The 16,896-nt window shown below is 38.3% G+C and overlaps 1 protein-coding gene across 8 annotated transcripts in view; it reads right to left on the bottom strand.

The window, feature by feature from the left end:
- TSC22D1 (TSC22 domain family member 1) overlaps positions 1-16,896 on the bottom strand; it is a 92,070-nt gene that overhangs the window by 53,339 nt on the left and 21,835 nt on the right. Inside the window, exons 3-6 of one of the 8 annotated variants that reach the window (XR_010308913.1) lie at positions 7,741-7,845; positions 5,733-5,787; positions 4,926-4,987; positions 1,140-1,226 (exon numbers count right to left, since the gene is read on the bottom strand). The exons of 1 other annotated variant lie outside the window; for it this stretch is intronic. The gene's annotated coding sequence lies outside the window, so the exon portion shown is untranslated. Of the gene's footprint in view, positions 1-24; positions 161-966; positions 1,227-4,925; positions 5,788-7,740; positions 7,846-16,896 lie in introns of those variants that run through there. 6 more of the 8 variants (XR_010308915.1, XR_010308912.1, XR_010308910.1 and 3 more) reach the window with 6 other exon arrangements.

Consider the following 16,896-nt stretch of genomic DNA (forward strand, 5'->3'; position numbering starts at 1 on the left):
AAGCAATTTGGAGGGAATGAAGAGGGAGAGAAGAGTCACAAGATGCACCAAAGTAAATAATGCACGTAACATAGTTCCAAATGACTTCAACTCAGCACGAAAGAGGAACTGGTAAAATCTCCTTAGAATTTCATTGCCTGTTTTCAAGTGATTCCTTTTGCTAAAAAAACGAGAGGGAAATTTAGAATATGCTTCCTGTGCCAGCAATGGCATAGCTGGAGAAAGAAAGGTCTGACTCTGGACTACCGATGTTTGCAAGGAAGAGGCTGTTGCTCCGCACAGCGTGAAGTGAGAAAGCCAGAATTTACCTGAGCTGATTCTACTGATTCCCCTTCTCTGGGCCGATCGTGCAGGTGAGTAGTTTCATCCCCCTCATTGGTATTTCAGTCTATTTCCTCTCTTTACATCAACAAAGAAACAGGACTTAAACCCAGCAGCCACAGGCTCCTCTGGAGAAGAATCTTTTACGCATTTATAACTGGGCACCTTTTTGAGTGCTGGGAGTCAAGTCAGATTTCAAACCCATTCGGTGGTCTTCACCTTACTGCACATTTAAACCTAGCACTGGTGTAAAGAGAAAGGGAGGAGATGAAAATTGTATGGCTATGGGCCATATACAGTCACTGGCCTTACCTTGGCCCCAGCCATCAGTTTCTGCTCTTAGTTTCCTGTCTACAAGAGGGTCAGACGAAGAATGTCATTAATGCTTCAAAGAACTCAAGTACAAATGTGACCCATAGACAGGAAGCTTACACAGACAAAAAAATATTCTTTACAAGTGCCCAGGATATTTTTTTTCTCCTCTCTCTCTCCTCCACTTTTTTTTTTTCTTTAAGCTGCTCATGTTCTTTCCCTCTCTCAGCCTAGAGAAGCAGAAGACAACATCAACAAAAAAAGCATAGAGAAACAGCATAAAGTCCATCCTTCACATCTGAGTGGATGGCAGTTCAAAGGGGCCCTACCTACCTGCAACCCTGTTGTTTGCTTCAACAACTCTGTTTGCCCAAGGAAAAAGAGACGAGCAAATCCTGGAAGCAGATCCTTCCCCAAAGGAAGTTTCATTCTGAGTCTGCAACCTGGAGCTTTTGCTTGAGACTCAGTCCTCTGAGTGGATTCTTTCTTCAAACTCTCACAATGGTTCTTTACTTTTGTGGGCAGCTGGAAAAAGAATGAAGCCGTAGGCTGAGGCAGGGACTCCATACTTCCAGGATAGGGAGGCAGAAAGACTGGAGGGGAAGGAAAAGTGCTAGTTGGTAACTTCTTGAATAATGGTCTGCATTCCCTTATTTCCTGCCACACAGAGACATACACATAGTCACTGCAATAGGGGAGGATGACAAGAGATGAATACTAGACATGCAGTTTTTTTCATGCTCCGATGCCAAAAAAACCCCAAGGACCCAAGTGTTGAGCTGTGAACTTTCAAGACATCTACCAACAGATGAGATCAATCGTAAGATGTTCTGTCAAGAAAGTTCTCTCAGATTGTAGATGTGAGAGGGGGCAAATTAAGTGCTCATTTCTTGGAAAAAAAAACCTCCAAATCTCTTCTCTGTTCGCTTTCTCTCCAATTAATTAAAAATGGCATCTATTGCAATGCAGTGAACATCTCCACATAATCTCTTTAAGAAGAAATAACCATACTTACCTGAATGTTTCCCTCACAAATGATTTCCTAACCCCACTGACAACTCTGTAAAAGACATATTCCAATCTCAAGTCTTCTACTCTATTTGCCAAATCCAATCTATCAAACACTGACAGCATTTCAACGTTCTTGCAACCACCTCTGGCTTAAGCTAAGTATTTTATGACTGCTGTGGTAGCCAAGAACCTGGCCAAGTTCTGGTTCAGGTTTCTGGATTCTAGAGTATTTCTGTTTTCTCCTGAAAACCTAGATGTCCTAGGATTTAATTGTCATTACTAACAGAAATATAATGAGGAAAACAGCTGAAATGTTCTTCAGAAATCCTGAAAGCTGATAGAGTCCTGTGAAATTTTCAGTAGCATGGAGTCAACATGCAACCAAAAAAAATTAGAAGTCACTGGGCTTCAAAGACAATTATGTGTGGAGCTGCTCATGTTGTATGCATTTACCAGTTGTTATCTATTTCCATCCTTCTGCATAACAGCAGCAGTGTCTGGTATTTGCATCTAGAACAGCTGTTGAGCAGCATGCCTCAGGTGAAGCACTACCATTTCACCTGCAGTGGTCTTCATCACTCTCAAGACACTGAATATAATCCAAAATTTAACCAAGAAGGTATGTTACTCATGTCTGATGCAATTTCACTTAATTTTGGGGCAATTTCAGTGGTATTTCTTCACTGGCTCCTTTACAGCACACAACTGAAAATGGCTTTTTTATATGGTCAGGCATCTCACATGTTCTTCAATTATAAGCTTTCCTCTCCTCAAAGAAACCTTCCTTCATTGTGGGCCAAATAACACAAGGAGCAGCTGAGGGAAAACCCCAGATTTTGTCACAAAAAACTCCACAGCAGTAATATACTTCAAGAAGCATCTCTAATTTTTGTCCTTAGAACAATTTCCTTTTATATTTTTTTCAAACAGGTGACAAATGAAGCCATCAGGAACACAATCTAATATCCCACAGTAATTTCAACAACGCAGGTTTCTTCCACAGAAACTGCTTGGACGTGCAGAAAGAGACTCTGCTTCTTTGCTCCTCTGAGGACATGGAATATGATGGTATCTCAGTCTAAGGTAGGAGTTTTTGCTCTACATAGCAAGACTGTTTGATATTACATATATAATGGGATTACTTCTAGTAGAATTTCATGACATGTCAATGATGTGAGCTCAGGATGTGCTCTTGTGTTTTTCCATTTGACAGAACCTTGCCTTTATTATTTCAGATCTGTTTTCAAAGCCTAGGGAGTCCAGTTCAGTCTTCTCATTCCACATGAATATTTTTGTGAAAGAAGGTCTTTCTGACTGGAAAGAAAAAAGGAATGACCAAATGTCTCCAGGATGACATTTTTACTCTTCCAGTAAGGCAAAGAATACAAGATAAAAGAGAAAATTATAAGCAGAACATGCTCAATGAAAACTTTCCACTGCTCTGTACTTTCTGTCTAAGAAACTATCCTGAGAGGCCAGGATAATTTAAAGTTTATCTCTTCTTAAGATTCTCTTGAAATTAGGAGGCTCTTTTTCACCAGGTAACTTGCAATATTGAACCTCAAGAACTTTTGATGATGATAATACTTCTTACTTACAATTCCACACAGCGTCATATACACCATTTCAGGTGATGCGTTAAAGCCTACTAACACTTCTGAAGTCAATATTCTTTGCCATCTCAAAGCAATAGAAGATAACAGAGTTAAACTATCCAGATGAAGCAGCATGATCCAGCTTGTTGTAGGTTCCTTTCAAAAAAGGAATCTTTGCCTAGAGCCTCTGTAACATCAAGATAAGACTGCCTTTGAGAAATTCTTTCACCAGGAAAAGATCATATTCACTGGAAAAAGACTCCAGGTCACCTTCGGTATGTGCAGTATGAAATCACCTACTGAAGTTTCAAGGATGTAAAAGACAGGATTACTTGGTCTCACTCTAGTCATGTAGCATTTCAGCAGAAGAGACAAAGATTGAATGAAAACCTTAAGAAAAATAAGAGCATTTATGAGGACTTTGTCCAATGTTGCTTTCCTCATGGAAACAACTGAACAACAAAACAGTTTCTGGAAGATCAGTCTGAAACATGCTGTTAAGAATAGCTTGGTTTTAAAATCCTTTCCTTAGATGAAGGTTACAGCATCTCTCCTTTTCCAAGAAAGCAAGAACCATTTACTTCCATTTTTTATCCTTTCATACATCTTTCTTCCCCTGAACAGATTTGTCTTGACCTCTAAAGAATAAAAGGGGTTGGCAATTTTTGTGTATTAGCTACCCATTGATTCCTAGATACAGAGATGCATTTCAGGTTGAAACTACATCTTTCTGCATCTTGAGATGAGAAATGCTAATAAACACCCTTCTGCTCTTCTGAAGATCTAAAAGAAGGGAAAAGAGGTCCACAATAGACTATCTGAAGTACTTGAATCCTTATCATGAACATTTCAAGAGACTTTTGTTGTATCTCCTCAGTCATTCAGAAGTGCTACTGAGATGGGATGTTAAGCCAGCTTAGGAAGACAAATATGCAATAACTCTTTAGTCACTTTATCACAGCTTGGTGATTTACCTCAAGTGCCAGCTGTGGTGGGATCCTTTTAGTTTGGAGCAGGTAGACATTGTAACAGAACACAAGAACAATGTACGCTGATGATGATCTGATACAGATGAAGTCAGGAAAGGCTCTGGTAGTTCTGTTTGTGATCATACAGAAGACAGTAAGGAATCCTATAATCAATGTTCTCATCTCCTTTAGGCACATAAAGGAATCTCTGCAATGTCTTTCCACAGTGGTCTGTTGATAGCTATTCTGGGAGGAAAACTCCCTTTAATGCTTTCTTCCCCCTTTCTCCTCTACATAGGTGTCACTGCCACTTGCTAATTAAAGAGCTAACGAAGTGAGATTCCTGTTTTTCTTTATCAGTGAGAGCATCAGAGGCTCAATAGCCAGTAAAAGTTAGACAAGTTTGAATAAGCACTACAGATTACCATCTGCAAAATAAGCAAAACAAAATAATCTACGTACTTGGTATAAGTGATATGGAATATAAGCAACAGTACTTTTATTTCCAATGCTGCAGTTCCAACAGCAGCAGGATTCAAATGAAAGAACACGAAACAGAAGGCAAACTACCACATTTATTTCAAGTTAACCTGCTGCTAGAACTATTTCTCAACCCTCAAACTGAAACATCATGCAATTATTCTAAACTGCAACTAGCCACATGGAGCATTTGCAGATCTAGGTTAAGTAGTTGTCGCTTTGCTGCCATTAATCATACCTCTAGCACCATGTACAGGCTGCAAACTCGCTGCAGGATCTATGCACCAGCATCCAGTGGAACTGTTATTCAAAATAAACATTACAAGAACAAGAAATTTTAGTAAAGCATCTAGGACCAACATGACATGCATACTGAAGGACCAACAGGAGTGAAGTAAGGCTGTTTAAATTCCAAGCTACTGACATTATGGAAAAAACCCACTGGTTTTCTAAGCTTCCTGTTGTCTTATTGGTTTGTTTGGGATTTGTTTGATGCTTGGGTTTGTTTGGGATTTGTCTGATGCTTGGGTTTGTTTGGTTTAGGGGCTTTTTTGGTGTGTGTTTGGGATTTTTGTTTCCCTTGACTTTTTTTGGAGTGGGGTGGGGATGGTGAGGAGAAGTGGGATTTGATAGAAGTCATTAGAGCTTTTCAGTGCTCAATATTACCTGGTATCAGGGTTCAAGACAGCGAAAAGGCAGAAAAACCACTGATCTAAGTATTGATTTTACAAGAGTGTGTCAATCAACCCTTCATTTACAGCTAAGCTTGCAGAAATCTTGGCTTTCTGCATTTTGAATGTTTTAAAGCATTTGGGGCCTCTCTAGAAATCTTGTGTTCAACTTTTTTAATGGCCTCCTACAAAGCAGAGAGGGCCACAGCATTGTCAAGATTATCAGACAAGACACCAGACAATATCTATTTGAGGCTGTCATAGGTGCCAATCCCTTCCTAATGCCAGTGTTGGGGTGATACAAAGCAGTGGCTTCTCTGAACTCAACATGACAGAGAAATTTAAAACTCTGTATAGCTATCACAGCAACACACCTTTGAAAAAGACACAGCCAGTATTTCTTGGCACATCCATAGTAGCAGGGTAACACTGGGGATACAATGATGAATTGATTACAGAAAATACTAGCATGAAAAAACAATTCCCATAAGAAGATTAATCAATAAAGAAAAATAGGGAAATGGGTATTTGTTAAACAATACTACAATTATTTTCCCATTTTTTATAGTTCTCATTTTAAGATTGTTTTTTAATGTCTTTATTAACATGCATTTTGTTTCCTGTCAACTTTGTATGCAAGTGCAGTTGAGTACAAGTGTTTTTTTGGCAGCAATATACATTTCTGTCATAGAGACAGACCTTTGTTCAGCTTTAAGGAAATTCCTTCCTTCTGGGTAGAGTGCATGAGCTGATATTAAAAAAGTACTACAACAAAAGAAAAACCATTTGTAAGAGGTGTGCTGTCAGATTGATCACTCCTTTCCTCTCTCAGAAAGCCAACCTAAGCAACAAAAGCTACATTATTTACCTGCAACTTATTTCAAGACATTACATATGTAGTTTCTTAACAGAAACAGCATCTTAGCACTTCCCTTTATAGCTCTTAACACATGGCTTGATTTAATTAGCTTCTTTTAACATACAATTAGCTCACACAAAATTTCTTAAGAGTTTTGATTTGGATTTTATAGGGGGATTGGTTGGTTTGGTTTTTTTTTGTTTGTTTGAGTTCTGCCTTTTTTTGTCTGGTTGTTGTTTAAAGCATAACTTTTCTTATTGAGTTCTCAATATTCTGGTAATTCCTACACTTCTCTAGTAAGGGTATTTCAGCCAGACTGCCTGCAGAACGTGGCAGCTGAAATACCACACATGAACAATGTCAAGAGGGATCATTCCAGTACTGTTCAACAGCTACACTGGACAGGAATGTCCATGACTTTTTTTTTTTTTGAGGGGTGGGGGTGAGATCCAAACTGAATTTTCATGGGAGAAGAGCTCAAGGCTTTCCTCTGTAGGGTTTCACCCTTGATCATCTCCCTCATGATGTTCCCCTGATAGCTGGCATCTCTGGAGAACTCAGAAACAACAAAAATGTTCCTTGAATTAAATATTTACTCCTGTATATTTAATAGTGTTCCTAAAGAATGACATGGATGCACTGGAAAAACTGAACAAATTTGTTGCTTTCTTAAACTTGGTAATTTAAAAAGTTTTACTTTGGAAAGATGCATTTCAGAATTGAGAACTCTGCACACTACATTTGTATTCTCTGGAGTCAGGAAGCTATTGCAACTTAAAAGATGCAGAAATTAGTATTAGATATGAAGTCTGACCAATCACCTTGATCCTTTCCTCATTTTCAATAGCAGTAAGAACTCCACAGCCAAAACTAGACTGAGTTTTCTAGTAACTGTTACTGCTGAGACACAAACTGGTGTCAAATGCTATTGTCAGCTGTGTTAGTTCTCCAGCACCAAGAAGCGCGTGATGTAACCAAGGCTTATTTTTGTCTAATGTCAGCTGGTGACAGTGAAGACAGAAACCAATTTAGAGTTGTGACTTGCAAATGATGTGCAAACACACCATGACACATCTGCAATATATAGTCTAACTCTTGGGTTCAAGATTCATGTTTTAAAAGTTTCATATGCAGTTAGTTAAATTTAGATTGGAATTGTACTTTTTACTTTAACCTAGTAAGTGATATTAGTACATGACCAACACTTACATTACCTTGTACTGGTACTACCTAAAGATGCCATCTTTAAGTTAGTTAATTATAGGTTTTCTGAAGATTTAGTGACTTAACTTTCTGCATGAGATTAGAGTCTCAAACTCATTCATATTTTAGTATCAAGTTAAAACTGTGTCATTCTCTCAAATACAACTTGGAATAAGACCACCAAAAGTTTCCTAATAAAAACATTCATAAGCCAGCTGAGGTAAAGAGACATTTGAAATCTATCATATGGCTCTGTTTAAGTTAACTGTTAGCATTGAGTTGTCTGTCTCTTCTCTCCATGCAGGCACCTTCACACCTACCTGCTTTGATCAGCCAGAACTCCCAGCTTTTGCACTAGACAATTAACTTTGGCAGTGCCTCTTCACAGGCATACCAGTGTGCAGTGTGAGACTGTCATTCTGTATCTGTTGAAATATTAGCACTTGGTTTAGGTTCCATGCAAGAAGCAAAAAAATTAAGTCATATATAAGACAATACATACAAAAATACACAAAGATCTATTTCTAGCCTAGGCTTAGTGTTTTCACAGAGTTATTCAGAGCAAGGCAAAAGACAGACACCAAACATCTACACCGAAATAGAAACTTACCCCACTGACTGATCTGGGTCGGAGAGTGTTTAACCACACACTGAATCTCACAGGACTCTTTCCTTCAAGTCAAAACTTCATTGACAAAAAGAAACACAATCCAGGGCAGATAAAAAAAAACCCTTTCCCACGCACTCAGGCAAACATGCAAGACACTATGAAATCTCTCGAAAAGAAAACACCCTTTGAATCATTACTGAACACTTCTGTGTATCTACAACATGCATCTTTTATTTTGAAGCAAGTTTGACAAAACCATCCACCAGAGCTATTCCTGACATGATTCATTTGTTGCCTGCTCTCCAATTTCTGTGCCAAAACGCAAAGGCCAGCGTTTCCTCAAAACACTTGTTGTGTATCATAAAATGCTTCTGCCCTTAAGGTCAGCTCTCCTATAAAAGACCATGAAGACTTTTCCCTTCATCACATTTTCTTTTTAAGGCAAGTTTCTAAAATTAGTTTGCAACAGCATCCAGAAAGATCTGCATTATAGTTCTCAGGTTTTAGCTGTATGTTAGAAGCGCTTTCTATTGAATGGTTTTCTAGCTACCGAAAAGTCAAACCCAGAAAACTCAAAAGCATTCCACGCTGACCTTACTTACTTATACATGGAAAAAAGTTATTAGAGAACTCTTAAGTCAAACTTCCTTTTCTAGTTTACTGAAATGCACCAAAGGAAAGCACGGTGCATGTAACAGTCCAACACAGCCATTATAAAGCAAACTGCAATGCGGATACCTAATAAAGTGAAAGTCCTTTCTTGGCATGCGGTCAAATTCCACTCTCTAGAGGCTGTAGAGTTAAGCATTACATTATATAGAATTCAACTGAGAATTAATCTCCTCTTTGAGTTTAGTTACTCTTCCAAATAGCTATTTCCCAACATTTTAAGTGATTAACTCACAGTTTAGCATCAGCATAATTGAAATCCCTATAAGCATTTTGCACATTGCGCCACTGCTTTTTTTTCCCCTGGATTAGTATTGTATATAATTTTACATGCAAACATCAAGTTAATTTCTGTTCATCAAACTACTTTTATTGTAGACTCCAGTCCAACAGAAAAATTCTTCAAAAAGAACCCCAAACTTCATATCTGATACACAACCTGCTTTAACAGCCAGCTATCCCTAGCTCAGGCAACCTTAAAATGTCCTTTTCACAAATGATCAGGGAATTGCCATCTATTAGCCAAGTGCACGCAGTCTGCATGACACAGGAATCATATACATACCCAATAAAATGCATTCTAATGGTACTTACATAGGCAACTGCATTATTTTGTTGGAGAGAAGCTATGGTAAGTGTCTGGACAAGTACCAAATGACACATTGCAATGCAACACTAAAACTTTTTAGCTTTTAAATTAATCAAGTGCAGCTTTCAGAAGCGTGGCATACACAAGCTCTAAGTTTGCTTTTCCAGCCATGTTCTTGAGATTATTACATGGTATTTTCATTTGTTGTATTTTTTCCTCTTGTACATATTAAATACATAGAAAGAAAAATGGATCTAGTAGATAAATTAAAAGCATCAAGAATAATTTGTTCTCATTCCTACTGCAGTTCATTATGGAAGCATGCTATGAAACATATACTCTTGATTCAATGGAGCTATGTGTAAGCTCCTAAGTAGAAACAAAGAGCATTGGTGAGGGAGGGCACAACACAGGGAAGGATATACTCTACAACTCCAATGGCATTACTTGAACACGTGCTAGCAACATGTACACTGGCAGACCATTTCCAAAGAGCCAATTAATTGAACCACAATAACCTTGGTCTTTAAGGAAATGAATCATTAACTGAACTGTGCAGATTTGAGCTTTGCAAAGCTCTTCAACTGGAGCCAACTACTGAGTACAGACTAAAAACATACGCAAACACAGGATGAATCTTTAGCTGCAACTGACCGTGGTAAAAGACATCATTAAGAATGTGTACATGTTTTAAAAGGAAAGTGAAAAGAAAAAAAAAAAGGACTTAACTTTCTTCTAAATGACAGCAATTTCATTTGTTTTTCCCCAACCCATTCCCCAACCTTCATTAATACAAGGCATGCTCCTTCCTTATCACTTGAATTGGAACAAAAGATTTTCAGCAGTGCCCTAAATATTAATGTTTTTTTACCCATATACTTAGCAGCCCAGAATCAGAGAAGTCAGTATCACCTGACTACCCCTTTCTCCATCTATTGTAAGGCAGTTTTAAACAACTACTACATGTTCATTTGCAGCATGAATATACAGGAATCAGCTAAAACAGAAGAGGTCTGCATGAAACTGCAATAAATTGGCATGCAGCAGATCAGTCTACACTGAGAACTACACTGGGAAAAAAAAATATGTTTCTTCCCAATGTTCTGGGGTTGGAGAAGAACAAATGTCCTTCACTGTATGTTACCTTATTTTTGGGTTACCTAATGCAAACCAAAGTTCAAAATATTCCCATAGAAACATACCAACATTTATGAAGCATGTCAGGTAGTGAATATTCTCTTAGAATCTTGGGGCGGGGAGGGGAAGCAGCTTAGCTAAAGGGCTAGGCAAAGAGCAGAATTTGAGAGTTCTCAATCTAAGACTGCAGTAAAAATGCAACAGAATTCTTTAAACAGTTTTACTGAGCATTCCCCAGTTCCTAAACTATGTATCTGGTGAAGTTCTGTAGGAAGCCTACAGTTTTTAACTAGTTCACAACCTCAGGAGAGAAAAAATGTAGACTGTCAGGTAATTTCACTCACTAGAGAGGATACAACCACTGGGCTGTTTCTCATGCTGACTTAATCCTTAGACTTTAATTGTCATTAAGGTATAGTCAGGATAATATTTGAAATATTGGCCATTTCTCAGTCATACTATTGATATATCTTAAAAATGCATCATGGGAACCCAGGCTTCCCATTTATGAAACTCCTGTTGTCATGGTGATAGAATCAGATCCCAAAACACAGGGCCCAGAAAGGGGAAGGCAAACTAACACATATCCATTCTCTCTTTTCTTTTAATACTTAACATCCTAGCATTCTCAAAAAAGCTTCTCTGAAGTTCATGAAAAGATAACCCTCAAACTGAAGACAGTGTCTGAAGAGGAACATGTAGTTGGAGATTCCTCCGTCCTTGGTTAGCTTTGAGTTACCTCTCAAAGCCAAGCAGCAATTCAACAAACAAATAAAAAAGATAAATCTGAACAAAGATTCAAATGCATAGTCCATTTTTTTTTTGACTCCAGCACATTCACCCTGCTCTCTTCTCACTGGCCAAAGCAAACCCACAAAACCCCTAACAAGTTGTGAATTACTAGGATAACTCATGTCTGAGCATGTTATTTTCACTATATCATGCACTTGTGGGACATGCTCTACTAGCTCAGAAGACACAAAGTGAGCAAAGGGATGAACAAACTATCCAATGCTAGAATATATATAACCAATAGGTCTCAACCAAGATGCATACAGCAAATCTAGTGGATATGCCTCTCCAGTTCTGTGATGATCTACACCTACCTAGCTGTTCCTTCCTCTGAAAGGAGTTTCAGAGCCTGCACAGGTTGACAGCTATCCAGTTGCTCACAGCAACTGGGTAACAGCATACTACCAAAGGTGGAAGACTTGGCAAACACACAACATCATCAGATCAGCAGGTTCTCTTCCAATACCCTATTAAACTTTATAGTTCTTTACTTCAAGCTTCTGTTCCCTACAAACATCAGTGAAAAGGAACTCAGGACACAAAACCAAACACTTGTTTTTCTTTCCTTTGAGATCTCAAAACTATATAAACCAAAAATTCCTCAGTTACAAAGGGGGTTTTGCTTTATTGCACTGTGGATTCAATGACTCCAAAACTGAAGGAACCAAGAGGACATGATACAGCTTTAAGACAACAAAGGATTACATAGGGAAACATTAGTCTTAGGTCACTGAAGAAGCACTAAGTTTCCTTATAATCCTTCTAGAAAATTAGCTTTACAGAAACCTAGATGTTCTCTCTCAAACCACATGGTAGTAAATTACCTGCATTAAAAATAAATATTCACCATACTAACAGATATAAAATTGTACATAAATTCTATAGCATGCTAAAACATGCTTAGTTTTAAACTGACAACCACATAATGCATTACAATAAACTAAGTATGGATAAATAGTGCCAGAACTGTGGGCTTAGCAGAGTTAAAACACCATGTTTGATACACTTTGCTTCCTTTCCCAAAATATCCCATCTGAAGCCTTCAAATAATGTACCAGGTTAAAGAGGAATGCCAAGATGAAGACAGCAAACAAGGAAAGGTAAAAAGACCTTAGGGAAGAAGTAAGCTGTTTGAAATGAGCCAGCCACTGGAACTGGCAGCAGTACCTGAACAAGTTTCTGGGAAAAATGTTTCCAGGAGGGGAAAAATAATTAAAACACAGGCATGTTTCAGAAACAAGTTATGGGTGTTCATGAACAACTGCAATTAACTGCAATCCTAAGAGGACCAATACCAGTCAGGCTCACAGCCTATACATTAACTTACGATATTTGAAGGTGTTCATTTCAGTGATAACAGAAGAATACTACCTGTTTAAGCAAAGCACTGCCTTCAGCTCCTGTTTCAGCACCATAAGTGCAAAGTTATATGTTCATTTCTTTAAAAAATAGAACAGAAACACCAAACAAATAACCTTACTCCTTGCTGCCTACATAATGTAACTTACCTTACAAAACCTTCCGAATTCCCACAGGATCACCAATTACGTGAGGTTGAAAGCTGTCTCTGAAAACCACCAAGTTCAACACCACTGCTCAAAGCAGGGTCAACTAACAGAAAGGAGTAACAAGCTACAAAAGAAATAGTAAGCTGCAAGATCATAGAATTAACCAGGTTGGAAGAGATCTCCAAGGTCATCCAGTCCAACCTAGCACCCAGCCCTAGCCAATCAGCTAGACCCAGCCTATGATTTCTTCCTTCTACCTTGGTTGCTGTTCATGGAAGATAATGGTTTTGGGGTTTTTTACTGAATTACATGAGGCCATTAGAGTTAAGCATTCATTATTTAGCTTCGAGGGTGTCTTTCCCAAGACTTCCTCAGCCGTACTATTGTATGGTGCACTGCTCTGCACTGAAGTTCTCCTGGGATTACTCCTTCCTCTCAGGTGCTGATAGATGTAACTTCAGCACCTAACTCTTATCCAAGACAGCAGTTTTCAGGCCTTGAGGCTTCTAAAGAAGTAAGGAGGGCTAGGAACTTATAGACCACCTTCCCCTCCTCCTGCCTATTTTTCCCAAGGGAGGTAACAATGATACTTGCACTCCTGTAAAGGAAACCAAAGCTATGTTTAAGAGACCTATAAAATAATGTCTGGAAAAGTAGCCTTTTTCTGTACAGGAATTATCATGCATTCAGTGAAGCATAATATGCCACAAGGTTGTTAAGTGACTATATTCAACATATCATTCTGACACCTCATTGTCCAATGGGTAAACTTTCTTGTTTACACACATTACAATTTGGCATTTCCCAATTTAGCAGAAGCTTTCTCCTATTTGTTGAAAACCTCTTCCAGGCAATTTACCATACCTTCACTCATACAGCCTATTATTGACCAATTCATAACTAGAAATCCATACACAACAAACCTAGGGCATCACACCACCTTAAAGTTCTAGCTTAAAAAGCATAACCTGTTTAGCAAAGATGACAAATTCTTCTGCAACTGATACAGTTCTGAATCTGTGCATTAATTGTATTTTTAATTTATAGCTACTTGTTTTGAAACCGAAGAGCCAAGAGACAGCTACAGAATATGCATTCATTTTCTTTTATCTGCATGACTTAACCAGGAAACACCAAATGACATGAAAAGAGAAAGTGTGAACAGAAACAGAAGCTTCAAAGAGCCAGTTTCTGAACAAGCAAAGATAGAAAGTAATATTCAGAGACACTTTTTTGTTGACTTCACAAGAGACTCTCATCAGGATGCTTTGAGATATACTCCTTTGAAGAGAGTACATGCCAAGATTACTAAATAAACCAAAAAAGCAAGATAGCAAATAATGTAACCTCTCTGGAAGCATGAATATAAGGATGAGGGGATTTTGATTGGTATTTTGGTTGGGGTTTGTTTGGGTTTAAGTGTTATGTTGTATTAACTCAAATCCATAAGCAGAATTAAGGAAAATTATATTGGTCCTTCCATAAGTTGCAAAGTAAATACTGCGACCTGGGACTCTTTAGAGACAGCAATTTATTTAAAGCAGGCCAAAGACTTTGGAATTTCCATGGACATTTCATAAAATAAGATTTCAAACATCAAAGATGTGGAGATTGTTAAATATATGACATCTGTTCTAAACTAAAAGCCATTTTAAACAATAAACTACAAAGTCAGAAGAGAGATAACATAACTCAGGGATAACCCCGCCCAGCTTCAACAAAAAACCTCTTTGGAGTATCTACATTCTGAACTAAAGCTACATTATTGAAAACCTTAAGGATATAAAAAGTTTCAGAAACTACAAAAACAAAAGTCAAAGTTGTGAAAAATCAACGTCCTCAGGAGGAAGGTATCTGGATCCTTAACTCTGTTGTTTGCTGGTGCATGACATAGATAAGAAGTTCAGAGAACCAATATAAATCAACTCTGTGTCAAACCATGGCAATCCACATTCCACCTAACATTCTTCTAGAGAGCCATTCAGACAAAAATATATGAACATAAATAAGCAGTTGCATTACAACATCTCAATGAATCTTTAGACAGCTATGAGTAAATTCCAATAGAAAATTCTTCTCTGGCTACATCACTCTTCCTTTTTCCTCCAGGGAAAAATGAGTTCCAACTATCTAGAAACAATAAGCATTTGTGAAAGGCTTTGCAATTAATCTTGCCTAGATACTGCACAGAAATAAACTATCACAAATGCTAAGTATCTTAAGGATCCTTTTCCTAGATCTATGCAGGATCAATTGAGAAGTTGTGGGAAAAAATTGTTTGTCCATCTCCCTTCACAGCTGAGACCTCCAATGCATCAAATCTCAGGTGTTGGGATTTTTTTAGTTAATAAGTAGACTTTTTGATTATACAACTAATTATTTTAACTGATTACATTAACCTTTAGGTGACAAAAACTATTAGTATAAACAAAGCAATTTAACAGCTTGTTTTGATGCTGAAATGTGATGTAAAGTTCTCGTGCAGCAACTGAAAAGCTAAAATAACATGGGGGGGATCAGATCATCCAAACCAAAATAGAAAACCAGCATTACACAAGTATCTGAATCAGGTTCCACAGTCCCTAGGAACAGTGTGTGCTTCTGCATGAGTTTCAAACTATGCAGAAATATTTGCATTTCAGTCCCATTCTAATTAATAATACATTTGTTCATAAGTGCAATCACTGAAATCCTACTTTTCCATCTGGTGTCTCTTTAAGTTTCATGATGTATTTCAAAATGTAAACTGCTAAATTCCTGTACTAACGAGAGTAACAAGTTTTGCAGGAGAGATCAGACAACATGGATGCTCCCTGGCTCCTCCCAACTTGAACTCATCCCACCTCTTTTGTTCCAGTATTGAAGATGGGGTGTTTATAATTTGTGGTGCTTAATTAACCAAGGAAGGCACTTTGTAACATAGGAAGGACGTGGACCTGATGGAGCAGGTCCAGAGGAGGGCCATGAAAATGATCAGGGTGCTGGAGCACCTCTGCTATGCAGACAGGCTGATGGAGTCGGGGTTGTTCAGCCTGGAGAAGGATGCAGGAAGACCTAATAGCAACCTTCCAGTACCTGAAAGCTGCAGAGGGAGTGTTTGCAAAGGCCTGCACTGACAGGACAAGGGGCAACAGTTTGAAATGTGAGAAGAGCAGACTTAGATTGGCTGTCAGGAACAAGTTCTTTACCTTAGGATGGTGGAACGCTGTAGCATGTTGCCCCAGGAGGTGGTTGAGGCCCCATTCCTGGAGCTGATATTCAGGGTCAGACTCAAAAAGACTGTGAGCAATCTGATCTAGTGGAGTATGTTCCTGCTGACTGCAGGGGGATTGGACTAGACGACCTCTGGAGGTCCTTTCCAACCCAAACTATTCTGTGATTCTATTCCTTCCTGCACTTTTTAAGGGTGCTGACATCGGGAATCACTGATTTCAAAGCAGTTTACACAGCATAAATTGTGCACTGAGCTGTTCTGGCTTGCTTTTTCCTCTGAGCTTTGTCTTCAGCCTCACACTGAGGTTTTCTTGGGGTTTTTTATTGTTTGCTTTTTAATTTTACTTGAAAACTTCAGAACCATTTTAGTATGCAGCTACAAAACTGCCACATCAATTAACCAAAGTATCTGAATACTCAGCAATACTAGAAACTCAGCAATCTCTCTTAATTTTCTGCCACTACACTCAAACCACCAATTACAGAAGCAGAGTAATTTCCAAAATATAAACAGCAGTGACAATTCTTTTCAAAGCCAAAACAGAGTCAATACTTAATTCTTCTTTTTAATTACTCAGAACTAAGAAGCATTTCAGGAGCACCTTACTTTATGTTTTCACCCAGCAGAAGTAACATTCCATCCATCTTATTAACCAATAGTGCATACTTTGAACACTTCTGACGAAACCCTGACTGGTTGCATAATAGAAGGTTTTGCAAAAGGCACCTATTAAAATTACTGGCACTAATTAGGTTGACAAAATTATCCAATCCAGCAGCCAGTGTCCTACACAATTTCTTGGCTGGTTCAGAGTAGTTAGGCCCTCAACAGTGAGCAGCTCATCAAAAGCACGTCCTGTTGTATGAAAGAAGCAGCACACACAATTCTTACAAGGAATAATCAATGAAAGTATCCTTCCACTGTACTATAAACATGGAAGATAAAAAGACAAGATTA

Source organism: Pogoniulus pusillus, chromosome 3, assembly GCF_015220805.1.
Source record: "Pogoniulus pusillus isolate bPogPus1 chromosome 3, bPogPus1.pri, whole genome shotgun sequence".
Lineage (NCBI taxonomy): Eukaryota > Metazoa > Chordata > Aves > Piciformes > Lybiidae > Pogoniulus > Pogoniulus pusillus.